General features: G+C 42.2%; 1 long non-coding RNA gene across 1 annotated transcript in view; it reads left to right on the top strand.

Moving 5' to 3' along the window:
- The window catches only part of LOC118520093 (uncharacterized), a 420526-nt gene extending 407199 nt beyond the window's left edge, over nt 1–13327 (top strand). The window contains exon 4 of the long non-coding RNA XR_013442141.1: nt 13031–13327. This is a non-coding gene — a long non-coding RNA (uncharacterized LOC118520093). The remainder of the gene's footprint in view (nt 1–13030) is intronic.
- Nucleotides 13328–14261: the final 934 nt, after the last annotated feature.

The following is a 14261-nucleotide window of genomic DNA, read 5'->3' as shown; positions in this document are numbered from 1 at the left end:
TGATTATATTAACAATCATGTTATTGGGAAATCAATCATGCATTTTATAAAGCATTAGAGGAAAAAAATGTACTTTGGACGGGAAATTCTAATTATCATATATTAAATGCAAACCCTAATGACACTCAAGTGTTTTCAATATTCTTTAAATATATTTTAATTTAAAGCTTAAACACAATGTTTATGCAAAGGCAATACATTATTTTCAGGAACTTCTAGGAGTAAAATTAACCCAGAGATATGGCTTTGCTAAGACATTTTTTTAATTTATATTATTTTCCTGTTGAGACCCTAGTAACAGTGATTTTTTTAAATTTTGTTTGTCAGGTATTTTGGATCTCAGTCCCTCTGTTGTATTTGCAGAGACAGAAAAATCCACGGGGCTTCAGAAGGGCTACTTTTCAACCTTCTAAGCTCCAAACATCTTAAGTTTTCTAGAGCTGAAGTAATTTTATAATTAACGTCGCCTTTTCTTCTACTCATCAAGCTGTAGGAGTCACTCCCCAATGAAGATTAATAATCATTTGAGGGAATTTTTAATTATTCTTTTATTCGACTGACACAAAAACTAATCTAGTGATAAATGTGTTTATTTAATGTAAAAGAGGAAAATTGAAAAATAAGCATCATGTTCTATCAGGAATGAATTAACACACACACACAGTGCCTTCCAGGTTCCTGCGTCTGTGAGACAGCCTGCTGCATGAGCAAACAGGCAGTTAATAAAATAAACGGTTCCGAATTAGCTAACTAGTGAAAAAGGAAAATTTCAACCTAAGCTTACAGATAACAATGTTGCTTGGCTTATAAATCGAAGCTGAGTAGAAAGGTCAAACTGAAGGACAAGTTATGAACTGCACAGAATCTGTAGTAGATTCTTCTCCATCTGACGTTCTATTGCCTTTGTTTAGGCAATCATCAGATATTGCCTGGATGGTGACAATGGCCTTTAAGGGGTTCTCACTGCCCTGCTCTTAGCCGTTCAGAACTGACAAAAACAGCACATTTGTGCACATGACCTATCTCAACTGTAGTTCTGATCATCTGCTCAGATCCAACAGGGGTGCACCAAGGCTTTAGCAGAAACTCACTGCTTCTTAAGAGAACCACCAGATCTTTCAGAATCCACATCAGCCCAGTGCCTAGCCAATTTCTTCCTCCTGCCTGTCCCCTTGCAGGTCCCCCACCCCCACCCCCACCCCCAAGCATGGATCTGTTTGTAGCTTTCGACACTCCATGCTCCTTCCCCTCTTTATTTCACTCAAACACTCTCCGGCTGGAATTCCCTTTTCTCACCTACCTTGGCCTGGTGAGATCTCTTCAATCTTGAAACCCAGTCACAGCCTCCAGGAAGCCTTCCCTGACTTTGCCTTCCCATCTGGGTGAAGTGCTCCCTGCAGTGATCCCATGTGTACAGTTCTAGCACTGTGTCCACACCTTATTTTAGTATATATCTCTGACTCCCTGTCCCTTCAGCAATTGTAATTACTTGTATTTAAACCTTATAATGAATGTCTGGCATCCAGTTATATAACTCAAAAATATTTGAGTAAATAAATAGATGAATGAATGCATGATGAATGGATGAGCTGGCTACACATACATGCTAGATCTTTTTTACCTGTTCTTGTTTTGGGGTGCCTGGGTGGCTCAGTCGGTTAAGCGTCTGCCTTCGGCTCACCTGTTCTTGTTTTTTTTCCAAAGGTTTTGAATCTTTTTAGACCTAGGTCAGGTTATCTGTGTTCCCTGAGACCTCCCCAACTATTTAGGTCCACAGACATGGGGCTTCTCTTCTCTGAATTTAGTTCCCATTTTGATTCCAATTTAGCGTCTATCTGCTGGAGCTGATTCAGGCCACAGAAATTGCTCTTAAACGATTGGTAGCTTGAATTAGCTATTGTAGGAGTGTTTATACCATGGACATTGACAAACCCTGCAAAAGAGGTTTTTTTTTTTGTTTTTGGAAGGCCAGCTGTTACATTTACCAGCACACCACTTTGCATGTGTGTGTGAGTGCATGTGCATATGTGTGTGTGTGTGTGTATATTACTTTTACTTTGTGTATATTTTCTTACCCTAACAGTATTTTAAGACCTAAATGATAAGAAGCCTATATTTTTTATATAAATAAAAAAATTATGCTTACTTATTTCTAGAATATGTCTTACACCTACTTCCAAAATGTGTTGTCTAGATAAAATATTAACTTCAAGATCTAAATGTAAAATAAAAACAAAAATAATGTGAGAGCAAGAGAAGAATCCATGTCACTAACATTCAGATTCACATAGCTACTATGACTAAGAATGAAATATTAACTCTGTGCTTCATTACAGGTAAAAGAAAGAAAATCGGCATTTTTAAAATTTTACTTTATTATCTGCTACTAAATAGTGACTAGAAAGATAATGTACATTGGCACTGACCAAAAGCATAATAAAAATTTATTTTTAACTCATTCTGGCCATATGTAGTATCATACCTTATTTTCACTTGGTCTTCACAATAACAGAGGTAATTCTGATTACCGTCGTGTAATGAAAAAGACACTGAAGCTTGGAGAGGTTCTGTGCCTTGTCTCAAGTTCATTCAGTGCTGGTCAATGTGTACATGACCACGAACGGTCATCACAACTCTGATCCGTTGTTCCTAGTCATTATGTTATTCTGCCACCTTGGCTACCAGGGTAACATCTATCCTGAAAATTTTATACAACAGACAAAAATGTCTTCTCTGTGGTGATTATTTACAAAAACGTCCTCAATAAGTAGAGGTCATGAATTTCAGAGGTAACTCAGGGAAGATGGTTTCGGTAGGGCTCAAGAATACAGACCCTGAACACGGCTGTCCCAGGATCTAACCAAGCAGGACAGGACGTCGGAGCCTGGAGGCATCACGTATGGATTACTTTTAACACTAACTTCCTCAAATGCTGCTTACCCATTTACCCAGCCCAAGAGCTGGGTTTTCTGTACCAAAATGAGAGACAGTTCAAAGTTAAAGCCTTGATGGCAAAGGTTTGAGTTAAAAACAAAGTCCCGTGCAGGCCACATCCACTCATGGTAAGAAGGTTCCAGTGTTGGTGTATAATTTGAACCTTTATTAAGGTTTCATTTGGATTAGATTGTTTTGGAATCGCTCACTGCTTTCCTATATAACATAAACTGTGGAATGACCCAAGCTTACAAGCAAAGAATTGTGTGCTGACTCCTCCGAGCTCTTGCCCAAATGATTAACAGATACCACGTGCAGTTAAGTTCCACACAAAAACCAAGTTTCTCCTATTTATCCAGTCCCATATAAGGTGTTGAGTAAACAAGATTCATCCCTGTTCTTCAGGACTCAAGTCTCATCAGAGAGGGGGAAGCACAAGAACATAAGCTGTAGTGTGGAAAGCGCTCTCACAGGTGCATCTTCAGGACGCTAGGGCGGCATAGGGCGAGGGGGGGTTAACACGGGGGAGTGAAGGAAGGGCAGGTGGGGTATGGAGGTAACGGAAAGCTTTAGATCTCACTGAAGATGGATCCAAATGCTCACTTCTACTTGTTTGTCATTTTTCTGGATGTAAATATTCTTCGATGATTGATTATACTATGAACTGGATGAAACAGTTTGTTCAACAATAAGCCTAATTCTTATAACATAATAAAAGATACAAAGCAATGTGTGCCTTAAAAAGGTGCAAGTAAGTGGTGCCTGGGTGGCTCAGTCAGTTAAGCATCAACTCTTGATATTGGCTCAGGTCATGATCTCAGGGTCTTGAGATCCAGCTCAGTGTCAGGCTCTGCACTCAGCAGGGAGTCCGCTTGTCCCTCTCCCTCTGTTATGCTCTCTCTCTCTCTCTCTCTCTCAAATCAATCAGTCAATCAATCAATCAATCCTTTAAAAAAATGTACAAGTAGGAATGTGTGGTCTTTCTGTGTAGACTGCATGATCCTGGAGGATGCAGGAGGACGCTTCCAGGAGGAGACCGCCCTTGAGCTGGGTCTAAAGAATATCGTATTAGGGCATGTGGGAAACTCAAGTGCCAGGGTAATGTTGTGACCTAAAATAAGCTGGAAAAATGAATAACCAGAATTATAAACACAACATTAAGATAAAGGCATGGATGCAAAGCCTGGGAATGGAGGTGATAAGCACAGTGCTTACAAGATCTTCCTCACCAAGGACATCTGTTGGCTAATCAGAGACTTTTTTTTTTTCCTTAGGATTTTATTTATTTATTTGACAGAGAGAGACACAGCGAGAGAGGGAACACAAGCAAGGGGAGTGGGAGAGGGAGAAGCAGACTCCCCGCTGAGCAGGGAGCCTGATGGGGGGCTCGATCCCAGGACCCTGGGATCATGACCTGAGCCGAAGGCAGACGCTTAACCAACTGAGCCACCCAGGAGCCCCTGCTAATCAGAGTCTTAAAGTTTTTAAGTCATGTACAATTTGTGGTTCATGTTCTCTACTACCAGCTCCAAATCTGTTCCAAGTTTTCAGTGATGGAAATTCTTCCTCTCTTAAAGCATCACATATAGCATCTTACTATTATGTGCAACTGGTTATTTCCTCTGAACATCCTGAGCTCAAGGATGATACCTGTCCCCAGAGTGTCCCCAGAGCCACACACAGTCCCTGGTATGTCGTGGGCACTTGGTGGGTTTTGTCGTTGGGCTGTAGAATGGTTCTTGTTAGGTTCATTAACATTCATAAAATTACCAGAAGATGCCCATCACCACACCCTGGTACCCTTAATGAACCACTAGGGATGGCAGAGTGTGGCCCAGAGCCACATGTGAAGGTTCCTTGAGTAACCTAAGTAACTGCATGAGCGAAACACCCCCTCAACTGAGTGATGATTGGACCACCCAGCCAGCGGATACACAGTATGATGCAATCCAGGGAGAACCGGTGGGGGTGCCGAGAGGCTCTCTTGTCTTCACAGCAGGTGTCAAGAGACTTGCCTGCCAAGTTAGACAGCTCACATGGTAGAGCCTGGTGTTCTGCCCCCAGAGCTTGTAGGAGAAAGGACACTGCTATGTGTTCAGAGTATCAAGCATAAATCACCTACTGATTCCGGACCCGTGAGGCTCCCCCTGCCTGAGACCCCCTCCCACGTCACTTACACCTGGATGCCACTAAGCCCAGCCCCGCTTCTCACGGGCTTTTCCTGCCCTCCTCACTCCTGGAGCTTGCCAGGGCGCGTTGGCACTGGGCCTGCCTTTAGGCATCCTGAGTGGGGCCGTTGAGGACCTAAATTAGCTGGGATGGGTCCATTTGACAATCAGCAGGCCAAACTGGCACCTGCAGTCTGAGTCACTGCCTTTTAACTGTTTATTAAGTGGTGACAGTGACAGCTAAATCGTGAAGAGGAAGGGCCCTTTCTCTGTGTGTTCCGGTAACGTAATGCTCCATGAAAAGGCAAAAGCATTATTACCATGGGTGGTGCTGACAGAGGAGGGGGCCGCATTATTGTAGACCACAGGACGAGCACGCAACCAGCTCTATCTCCTTTTGTCTCCTGGGGAGATGGTTCGTCGCAAGCCATTCCAGTATGTAGCCCTGTCCTCCATAGCCCTGGCTTTGGGCAGCTTCGACAAGCGTTTGGAGGACCTCTGGAGGCTCTTGGCAAAATGAAAACCTCCTCATTGTTACTGTAACATTTTTGTTATTACTTGAAGAGGCCCAGGAAGTCGTTCCCATGAGCGCGTGGCCTTGTCTGAGGCTCCCTGATTAGCTGAGGTGGAGACCGGCCTGTATTTTCCATCCGCTGGTGGGTAGGACAAAGTAAGCTGGCCCGGAGATGAGCCAATATGGGATGGACTCTCTAGGGGGCGGCCTCATCCGGGGCATTGGGAGGGCAGGGCCAGAGATGGATGTGGCTTTCTTCAGTTTTGCCTTTAATAAGACCTGTCTGCCCTCCCAGGATCCAATTTCTGAATGTCAGGAAAATACATGTGTGTGCACACACGAGCGTGCACACACACACACACACACTTTTGTAACAGCACACATATTGCCTGCTGCAACCAGTGCTAAGTTCCTAGTGCAAGCAGGACTCGTGAAACAAGAGACCCGAGGCAGGTGCACAGGGGCTTAGACTCAAAGACCTGGATTCAAAAGCCCCAAACCCTCTACTTCATGCTGTGCAATTTTATCTTGGATGAATCTCTTGGTTCCTCCATGCCCAAGGTTTTTTTATGTTCAGAATGAGACTAAGAATCCCTACCTTGGAGGGTGGTTTTAAAGATCAATGAGTTCATTCAGGATTCCTCCACCTCAGCACTATTGACATTTTGAGCTAAGTAGGTCTTTGTTGTGGAGGCTGGCCTGTGCATCGGAGGGTGTCAGCAGGATGGGAGATAAAACGACAACAATGAAGAAGTAACAATATTTACAAATCATCTAAGTGGGCATACTGTAGGTTAAGAAACCTGCCCGGTTTCAAAGTTATGGGATAGGAAATCAGATTAATTTAGCATGATAACATTTTGGCTCTATGCTACCGTGAAAATGCTGTATTAAATTAAACAAATTCTGTTTCTTTCTTCCTAGTAAAGGGGAGGGAAAAAAGAAAATGAGTAACACATTAAATTGCCAGGATATTAATTATACAGGGCTACATATTAAATGTTATGCATCTAAGGAGCTAATTTTCTTCACAATGTTATTATTACTTGTTACTTGTATAGCACCATTGATGTAAACATACTGTTTTATAAATACTCCCATAAAGTTTATTGCTCTTATATGAGTGTGCCATATAATTATGCATTTACCTTCTAATAAGAGATGTGAGAAGCACAGCTCACTCACGGCAAAACTCCACTGCATTCGCATCCATATGACTTGCTAAAAATCTCTGGGTAGCAACTACAGCCGTGTTGTGCTAGAAACAGAATTGGTATCATCTGAGTAAACAAGAGGCTCAAGAAAAATCTATTTTTGTTATTTTTTTTTTCTACTTTAAGGAAACAGGCCACTCTTTCTCAGAAAGAGTTTCACACCGTGGGGTATTTTTTGGAGGAGGGTATTTTTGGTTTTTTGTTTGCTCCTCCACCGGGCTGATCTATCCCTGTCAAGTCTGCAAGGCGAGTTGCACGTGGGTGGAAAGATAAACCACACTGAATGTTCTTGTTGAGAGTTAGGTCACCTTAAATACCGCATGGCAAGTTTCTTCAGAAGGGAGAAAATGCACCAAAAAGAAAACACACACACAAAAATGATTGACATGCCAATATGGATTCTATTCTAGAAGGCAGCTTAGCTTCTTCAGCTCAGATCACTCATGTGAGCAAAAGCCCTTCCTGCCCTTTCTCAGCCATGGGCAGGGAAGATGGAGGGCAGAACACGGTTCCCTCTGATATCCAGTGACCAGGCTCTCTCTGATGAAATAGCCATTGATGTACCCTGTGTGATTAGCCTTAGAGCATCTCTAGCTCAGACACATTTGCAGATAGTCCCTTGGGGATTGCAATATAGTCACTATATTGGTCAAAAATATTAGCAGCTTTGTGGCTCTTTTCCTTTATAATCCCCACCTGGTTTGTAGCATTAAAAACCTAAGACCTTGGAAATGTTTCTTTTGTGCATACCAGACAGGACTCTACAAGAGCAGGCAACAAAAATCTTCCATTTCCACCACTAGGATTGTAGTTCTCGACTTTGACAATGGGACAGCCCCACAACTTATTTCTTCATTAAGAAAATGGGTTCAAAGTGAGAACTGTGTATCCCTGGGCTTGCCGGGTCTGAGGACGCGGTGGAGCAGGTGAACTTGTCAGTTGGGTAAGATGATAAGGCCTGAAAACCTCCCAGCTGAGTTCCTTGAAAATTCCAAAGAGTGGGAGCCCATGGTAATGGGTAATATTGATCTTTAAAAAATAATAATAAATGATGATATGAAATAAAAAACAGATCTTTTGAAAATCTCCATCACAGAGGTGCCTGAGTGGCTCAGTGGGTTGAGCATCCAACTCTTGGTTTCGGCTCATGATCTCAGGGTCATGGGATGTAGCTCCCCATTGGGCTTTGCACTCAGCAGGGAGTCTGCTTGGGGCTCTCTCTCCCTCCCCCTCAGCCCCTCGGCCCCTCAAATAAATAGATAAATCTTTAAAAAAAATCTCCAACACAAAGGTTTTTTTTTAAAGTGTCTATCTTTTTTATAATCTAAGATGTCTCTGCAGATATTTTAGTCTGGAGAAAAACTTTAGGAAATCTTTGTCGATATAATAGAATTCATCTAAAATATGTTTTAAACTATCAATGATTTCACCTAATTCTCCATTTGGAAATAAATTTATATTATACCTTGTTCAATCCAGTTTATCTGTAAGATATGAGGTATTCCCACTGGGAAGGGTCAGAAATCCTCAGCCAAGTGAAGGAGGAAGTCAGGATATGGGAAGGGTCATGACACTTAGATAAGAAAGCAAGTGTTTCCTTCCTTCCTACCCCTCAGGCAGTGAATCACCGATGCAGGAGAAGTCCTAGAGTCCTGTGACTAACAATCCACTCAGGGAATTCATTCATTCTGTTCACTCAGAGTTGTAACTTCAGGGTGGATTTTTTTTTTTTTAAGATTTTATTTATTTGAGAGAGAGGGCACAGGAGCGGGGGGCGGGGCGGGCGGGGAGGAGGGACCGAAGGAGGGCGGGGGGAGCAGACTCCTCACTGAGCAGGGAGCCTGATGCAGGGCTGGATCTCAGGACCCTGAGATCATGACCTGAGCCAAAGGCAGACAGTTTACCGCTTAACCGACTGAGCCACCCAGGCATCCCAGGGTGGATTTTTTTAATAGTTTGAAATAAATACTTCAGGGATTTGCCAAAACCCTGATCACCTCAGCTAGAAGTTGAGCTAATTTAACACTTGATACTGTGATAAGTTTATTTCTAAGAAAAAGAAAATGTAAAATAAGAAAGTTTACCTAAGTAGTATGAGACAATAACTTAGATCGGAAATCGAAACCCATTACAGTAAAGTGATTTAAATAGAAAGGAAAGCAAGTGCATGGCTGGTAGCTGTATGTCTCATGTTAAGAAAGTAGCAGATCTGGGGTGCCTGGGTGGTTCAGTTGGTTAAGCGACTGCCTTTGGCTCAGGTCATGATCCCAGGGTCCTGGGTTCGAGCCCCGCATCGGGCTCCCTGCTCTGCGGGAAGCCTGCTTCTTCCTTCCCCACTCCCCCTGCTTGTGTTCCCTCTCTCGCTGTCTGTCTCTCTCTGTCAAATAAATAAATAAAATCTTTAAAAAAAAAAAAAAGGAAAGTAGCAGATCTAATTCCTTTCACATGGGAACCACCAGATGCGTCTTTGATTTATACTATTCCTTTACCCCTGAAAACTCCATGTGTGAGCACTGTCCTCATGTTTTGGGGGCTCTGCACACAACCCACTCAATGTGAAGTACTGACACTGCAGCATCCAAGATCAAGACTTTTCTTAGAATAAATTTTACATAGGAAATAAACCGGGCTTTTATGAAATCACAAAACAATAGAAGCCAGATTCTCAAACTGCCTTCCCTAGTCTCAACAATTTGAAGTGATGTATGGGTGCTAATTGTTACCTCTTGAATCAAATTTTGGAGTCCCCAGTGCAAATCTCCTGGCCTCTTGAAAGCATTTGCCAGCACACAAAGGGTGAGGGGTGCTAAGGGAACTGAGCAGGGCATCCGATCTAGACTTAGGGGCTGTTGTAGGCTTCTTAGAGAAAATGATTTTAATCATTAGTGGGACTTAGTTTGATGAAAGTGAGTTGGGAGGGCAGAGCTCCAGGCAGACCATATAGCAGGTGGGAAGGTCTGGAGGCAAAGAGCCTGGAACATTCTAGGAGTTTAAAGAATCCCAGTAGGTCCATTTCAGGGTATGATGTAGTAATGGGGATGGGAGGAAGTAGGAAGTGCTTAATTGTGGGTGGGTCCAGAGAGTTGAGTAGGAGCCAATCTTAATGTGTAAGGACCCTGATGTACTTGTAAGCATTAGCATTTTATCCTTGGGGGGTTCTTCTAGATTAAGGGAGGAATCCAGGGAAAGGAAAGTCGAGCCCTGTCCCATGAAGGGTGTCTCCACCCAACAGTGGTCAGGTGGTCTGCCCGGATGCCATTCGTGCTTGGGAGACAAATGGTCTTAAGGAAGAGATTCTAATCAATAAACTTAACCAATGAAAGGACTTAACATTAAAAAGAATAAAAATGCTTGATACTTGATTTTTTCTGATTTAAATCTAGAGATTAATATTTAATTGATAACATTAATACATCATTATACTATCTTTTTAACCTTATACATATTTTCCATTTAAAAATCCTAAACATGTGTTTAAAATTTTGGGGAATAGTGAAGAGAAAAAAAAAAATCATTCTTGCTTCCACTAGTCTAATTCCACGAGTGCTTAGCAAGTCTTCAGTGGATTTTCTTCTTTTTTCCCTTATGAGTGGGCATTTCACCACATATTGTGTACCTGGTTTTAACCTTAATTTTCCCATAACATTACATCATAGATATTTTTCTTATTAGTAGAATTCTATAACCATCATTTTAAATAAAAAGATAATATTTCATCCAAAAATGCACCATAATTTATCTATTCTCCTATTCCTTAGATTATGATCACCATTCTGTTATTATAAATAATCTATTTATGTAAAATTTCCCTGTCTTTTGGATTATTCATTTGGGATTGATTCCTAGACCTGGAATTTCTGCTCAGTGTGTATCAAGACACTTCTGTCTCTTTGTTCATATTACAAAATATTTTCCAAATGGATTATACCAATTTACACTCAGACCAGATGCTCCAGAAGACAAACCTTCTGGAGGACTTGTGGGGACTTAACATCCCCACTCATGCTCCGCATTGTATCATCATTCCCGGCTGAGGAGAGAAGCTTGATCCATGCCGATGCTTGTGGCAGCCCAGCAGAGGGACACATACATGAGAATAGTGTGCTTCTGGGCACATTTTGTCCTTTAAGTTATCAGGAATCAGTTCTCCACGCATCTCAGACCAAGTCTCCAAAAACATTTACGTAGCAGCCATGGAAGTGAGTGTCTCTCTCCAGGGCAAAGGGCAGACTTGTTTTCTGAGCAAGATAATAAAGGTAATATGTCCCTCAGGGGCAAAGTTGGGCAGGTTTGCAAGAAGCCACTTTCCACGACTGAGATTTCCTGCACTCAATGTTTCTTAGCTGTGATACACACCCAGGTTTGCACCGCGTGCACCTGGGCCCACCTCCGCATGACCCCACAGCCTTGGGGGACAAGTGGAACAGATGCAGACGTGAGGCTTGTGCTGCCTGTTGTGTGTGGATAATAAGCTAAATGCACGTGGGATCACACTTTCCTCACCAGCTGAATCTCCAGAAGGGTGGTGAGTCAGGCTGTCAGCTGCAGAGGTCCCTGACGCCTAGGGACTGCTGGACCAGTGACAAGTCATACAAGGAGAGACCGCCAACGCCCGTACAAAAGAGGCTCCAGGAGAGGGCAGGAGACATGACCTGGCTTCGGATGAGAATTGTTAATTTTATCCATTTCCCGAGGGCCTATGTAGCAGCCATTCATATTTGCTTACAGCGGAGTCTAAGGGTTAAGTGCTGAGGCTCTGGAATCAAACCTACTGAGAGATTCAACTGTCTGTTTCACTGCTTACTCCCTGAATAACCTCCAACATGCTTCTCTCCTCTGCAAGCCTCAGTTCCTCATGTATGAAACGAGAGTAATAAGAAAATTTGTTTAGTGAGGTGATGTATTAAGGTGCATGGCATGTAGAGCAGCTCAAAATATATACTGAATGTATGTTAACTATTAATTCTTTTTGGTACTTGATTATAAGACTTGAACAGATTTTCAGTCCTCCAAGGCTATGAATATTGATTATAACCAGATAATTTGGTATACAGAGACATCTTAGCTGGTAATCAACTTAGTTCTATAATTTTACTAAAGAAATGAGTGGAACCATGACCATGACCGACCTTCTGCTGAATTGGACAGGGGCTATCAGCAGGCAGGACTAGGATACAGGATCCTCAATATCAACTCAGTTACCTGCCCATTGCAATTTATAATTTCCCCATGGTCATCAAGTCAGAGCTAAGTGCTGTGTAGGTAGAAAGCAAGGAAAAGAAAGACAGATTAAGTCAAGGAAAACCTAGAGAAGCCAAGGATTGCCACAGAACCACTCTTAAAACCAAGAGGATGGGAAGTAATCTCAATTACCCTGGAAGGGATATTTCTGATGGAAAATAAAGACTGCACATTCTGTGTGTTAAGAGTTAAATATTAAAGAGCTTGCTCAGAATGGAGATTCTGGGGTTCTCATTCTGAGACAATTTACTCTGACAAATAAAACTAAATTTAGATCTTGCCTACTAAAATCACATAAGAGGGCATGAAAAGCAGCAATGGGGCAAAACATATAGGCGCAAGCATGAACATCCCACAAAGAGAAGATATGCTAACTCAGAAAGTAAAATGCTATTAATTCATAAATGTTGACTAAAGTTGTAGAACACATCTCAAAAGTATCTGTGCCCACAATGATATTGTTGTACAAGTTACATAAGCTAATGATTAGGAAAGCCTTATGCAAGCTCTAAGGCCCTGTAGAAACGTAAACTCATATTAATTAATAATGTAAAGTAATATAATTAACATTTTAAATAATATTGCATGGGCATTTGATTAGTTAGAATAGAATATGCTATAGTAACAGCCCCTTTGTCTTAAGAGGTTAACTAAAGGTTTGCACTTCTCAGTCATGAATATTTGCTGGAAGTTGGCAGTTCCCCAGGGCAGTTTTCCTCCACAAAGTAATTCAACAATTTTTTTTTTTAAGATTTTATTTATTTATTTGACAGAACGAGAGCAGGAACACAAGCAGGAGCAGAGGGAGAGGGAGAGGCAGACTCCCCGCTGAGCAGGGAGCCCGATGTGGGACTTGATCCCAGGACCCTGGGATCATGACCTGAGCCGAAGGCAGACGCTTAACGAATGAGCCACCCTTGCACCCCAGTAATTCAACAATTCTTGTTGCTTTTATCTAGTGCTTCCGCCACCTCAACCTGATGCCTCCTTGCTCACCGTGTTGGCGAAGAGTGCTTGAAGTCTGCATCCGGTGGTTTGTATTTTGGCCCAGAATTAGTGTTCATTCTAATATCCACAGCCCAGAGGTAAGAACTAACTCATCAAAGAGACAGGAATATGGGAAACAAACATGGTGCTTGGGAAGCTCCTCACTCTGCCACAGTCCAAAGTAAAATCGGTCAGTTCTGTTCCATGGACAATTTCTTTTTTTTTTTTTTTTTTTAAGATTTTCTTTATTTATTTGACAGAGAGAGGCACAGTGAGAGAGGGAACACAAGCAGGGGGAGCGGGAGAGGGAGAAGCAGGCTTCCCGCCGGGCAGGGAGCCTGATGCAGGGCTCGATCCCAGGACCCTGGGATCATGACCTGAGCCAAAGGCAGATGCTTAATGACTGAGCCACCCAGGCGCCCCACCGTGGACAATTTCTAAGAAGACCTCTAACTGTGTAATACATTTAGAAAGAGCTTCATGCAAAAGTTGCATAGAATCTTGACAAAAAAAAATGGTGCTTCGTGTGATAAAAGGCTCAATTACCACAAAACTCAAATATTGAAAACATGTCATTATATAGAATGAATAAGCTAGATTTCACTGTTTTGAAAGTTGGATAAGACCATACAGACTAGTTCAATAAAACAGAGCATTCTTCCATTGGAACACTGTGCAGCTAGTACAAATAATGATCTGTATGGGCTAATGTGGTAAGAAGAATTGGCAGGAAAATATGTATACAGTATGATTCCATTTATACACACACACACTCAGACTACATTTACTAGGATCCCTTGCACTTAGGTGTGCCCATGGAGCTGAGCTGAAAGTTTGGTGAGAGGAAATGTCATGCTACCCACTCTCCAGTCTGCTTTCAGCCCCTCTCCTCAACAATGATTGTGCAATTAATCCCTCGTCCAGAAGAACTTTCATTCCAGGGAGTAGACACAAGAGGAATGCTGTAACATGTGTATCCCCATGCTGGTTCTCTTTCTAATATCTAGATTCCAACAGCGTGTTTTCTTAATCCTGATCCTACCTGAACATTATTCCCTTTACTTTCAGATTTTTCCTCCTCTTTCCCTCACCTATTGTTTTGTGTCAAGGTGGGTAGATGATAGAGCTTAGAGAGTCAAAGATTCCTTGCTCTAGGAATAGACCTACCACGTATTAAAAGCCAACTATTGAAACAATGAGCCA

Source organism: Halichoerus grypus, chromosome 10 (genome assembly GCF_964656455.1).
Source record: "Halichoerus grypus chromosome 10, mHalGry1.hap1.1, whole genome shotgun sequence".
NCBI lineage: Eukaryota > Metazoa > Chordata > Mammalia > Carnivora > Phocidae > Halichoerus > Halichoerus grypus.
This window is presented reverse-complemented; position numbering and strand designations above follow the sequence as displayed.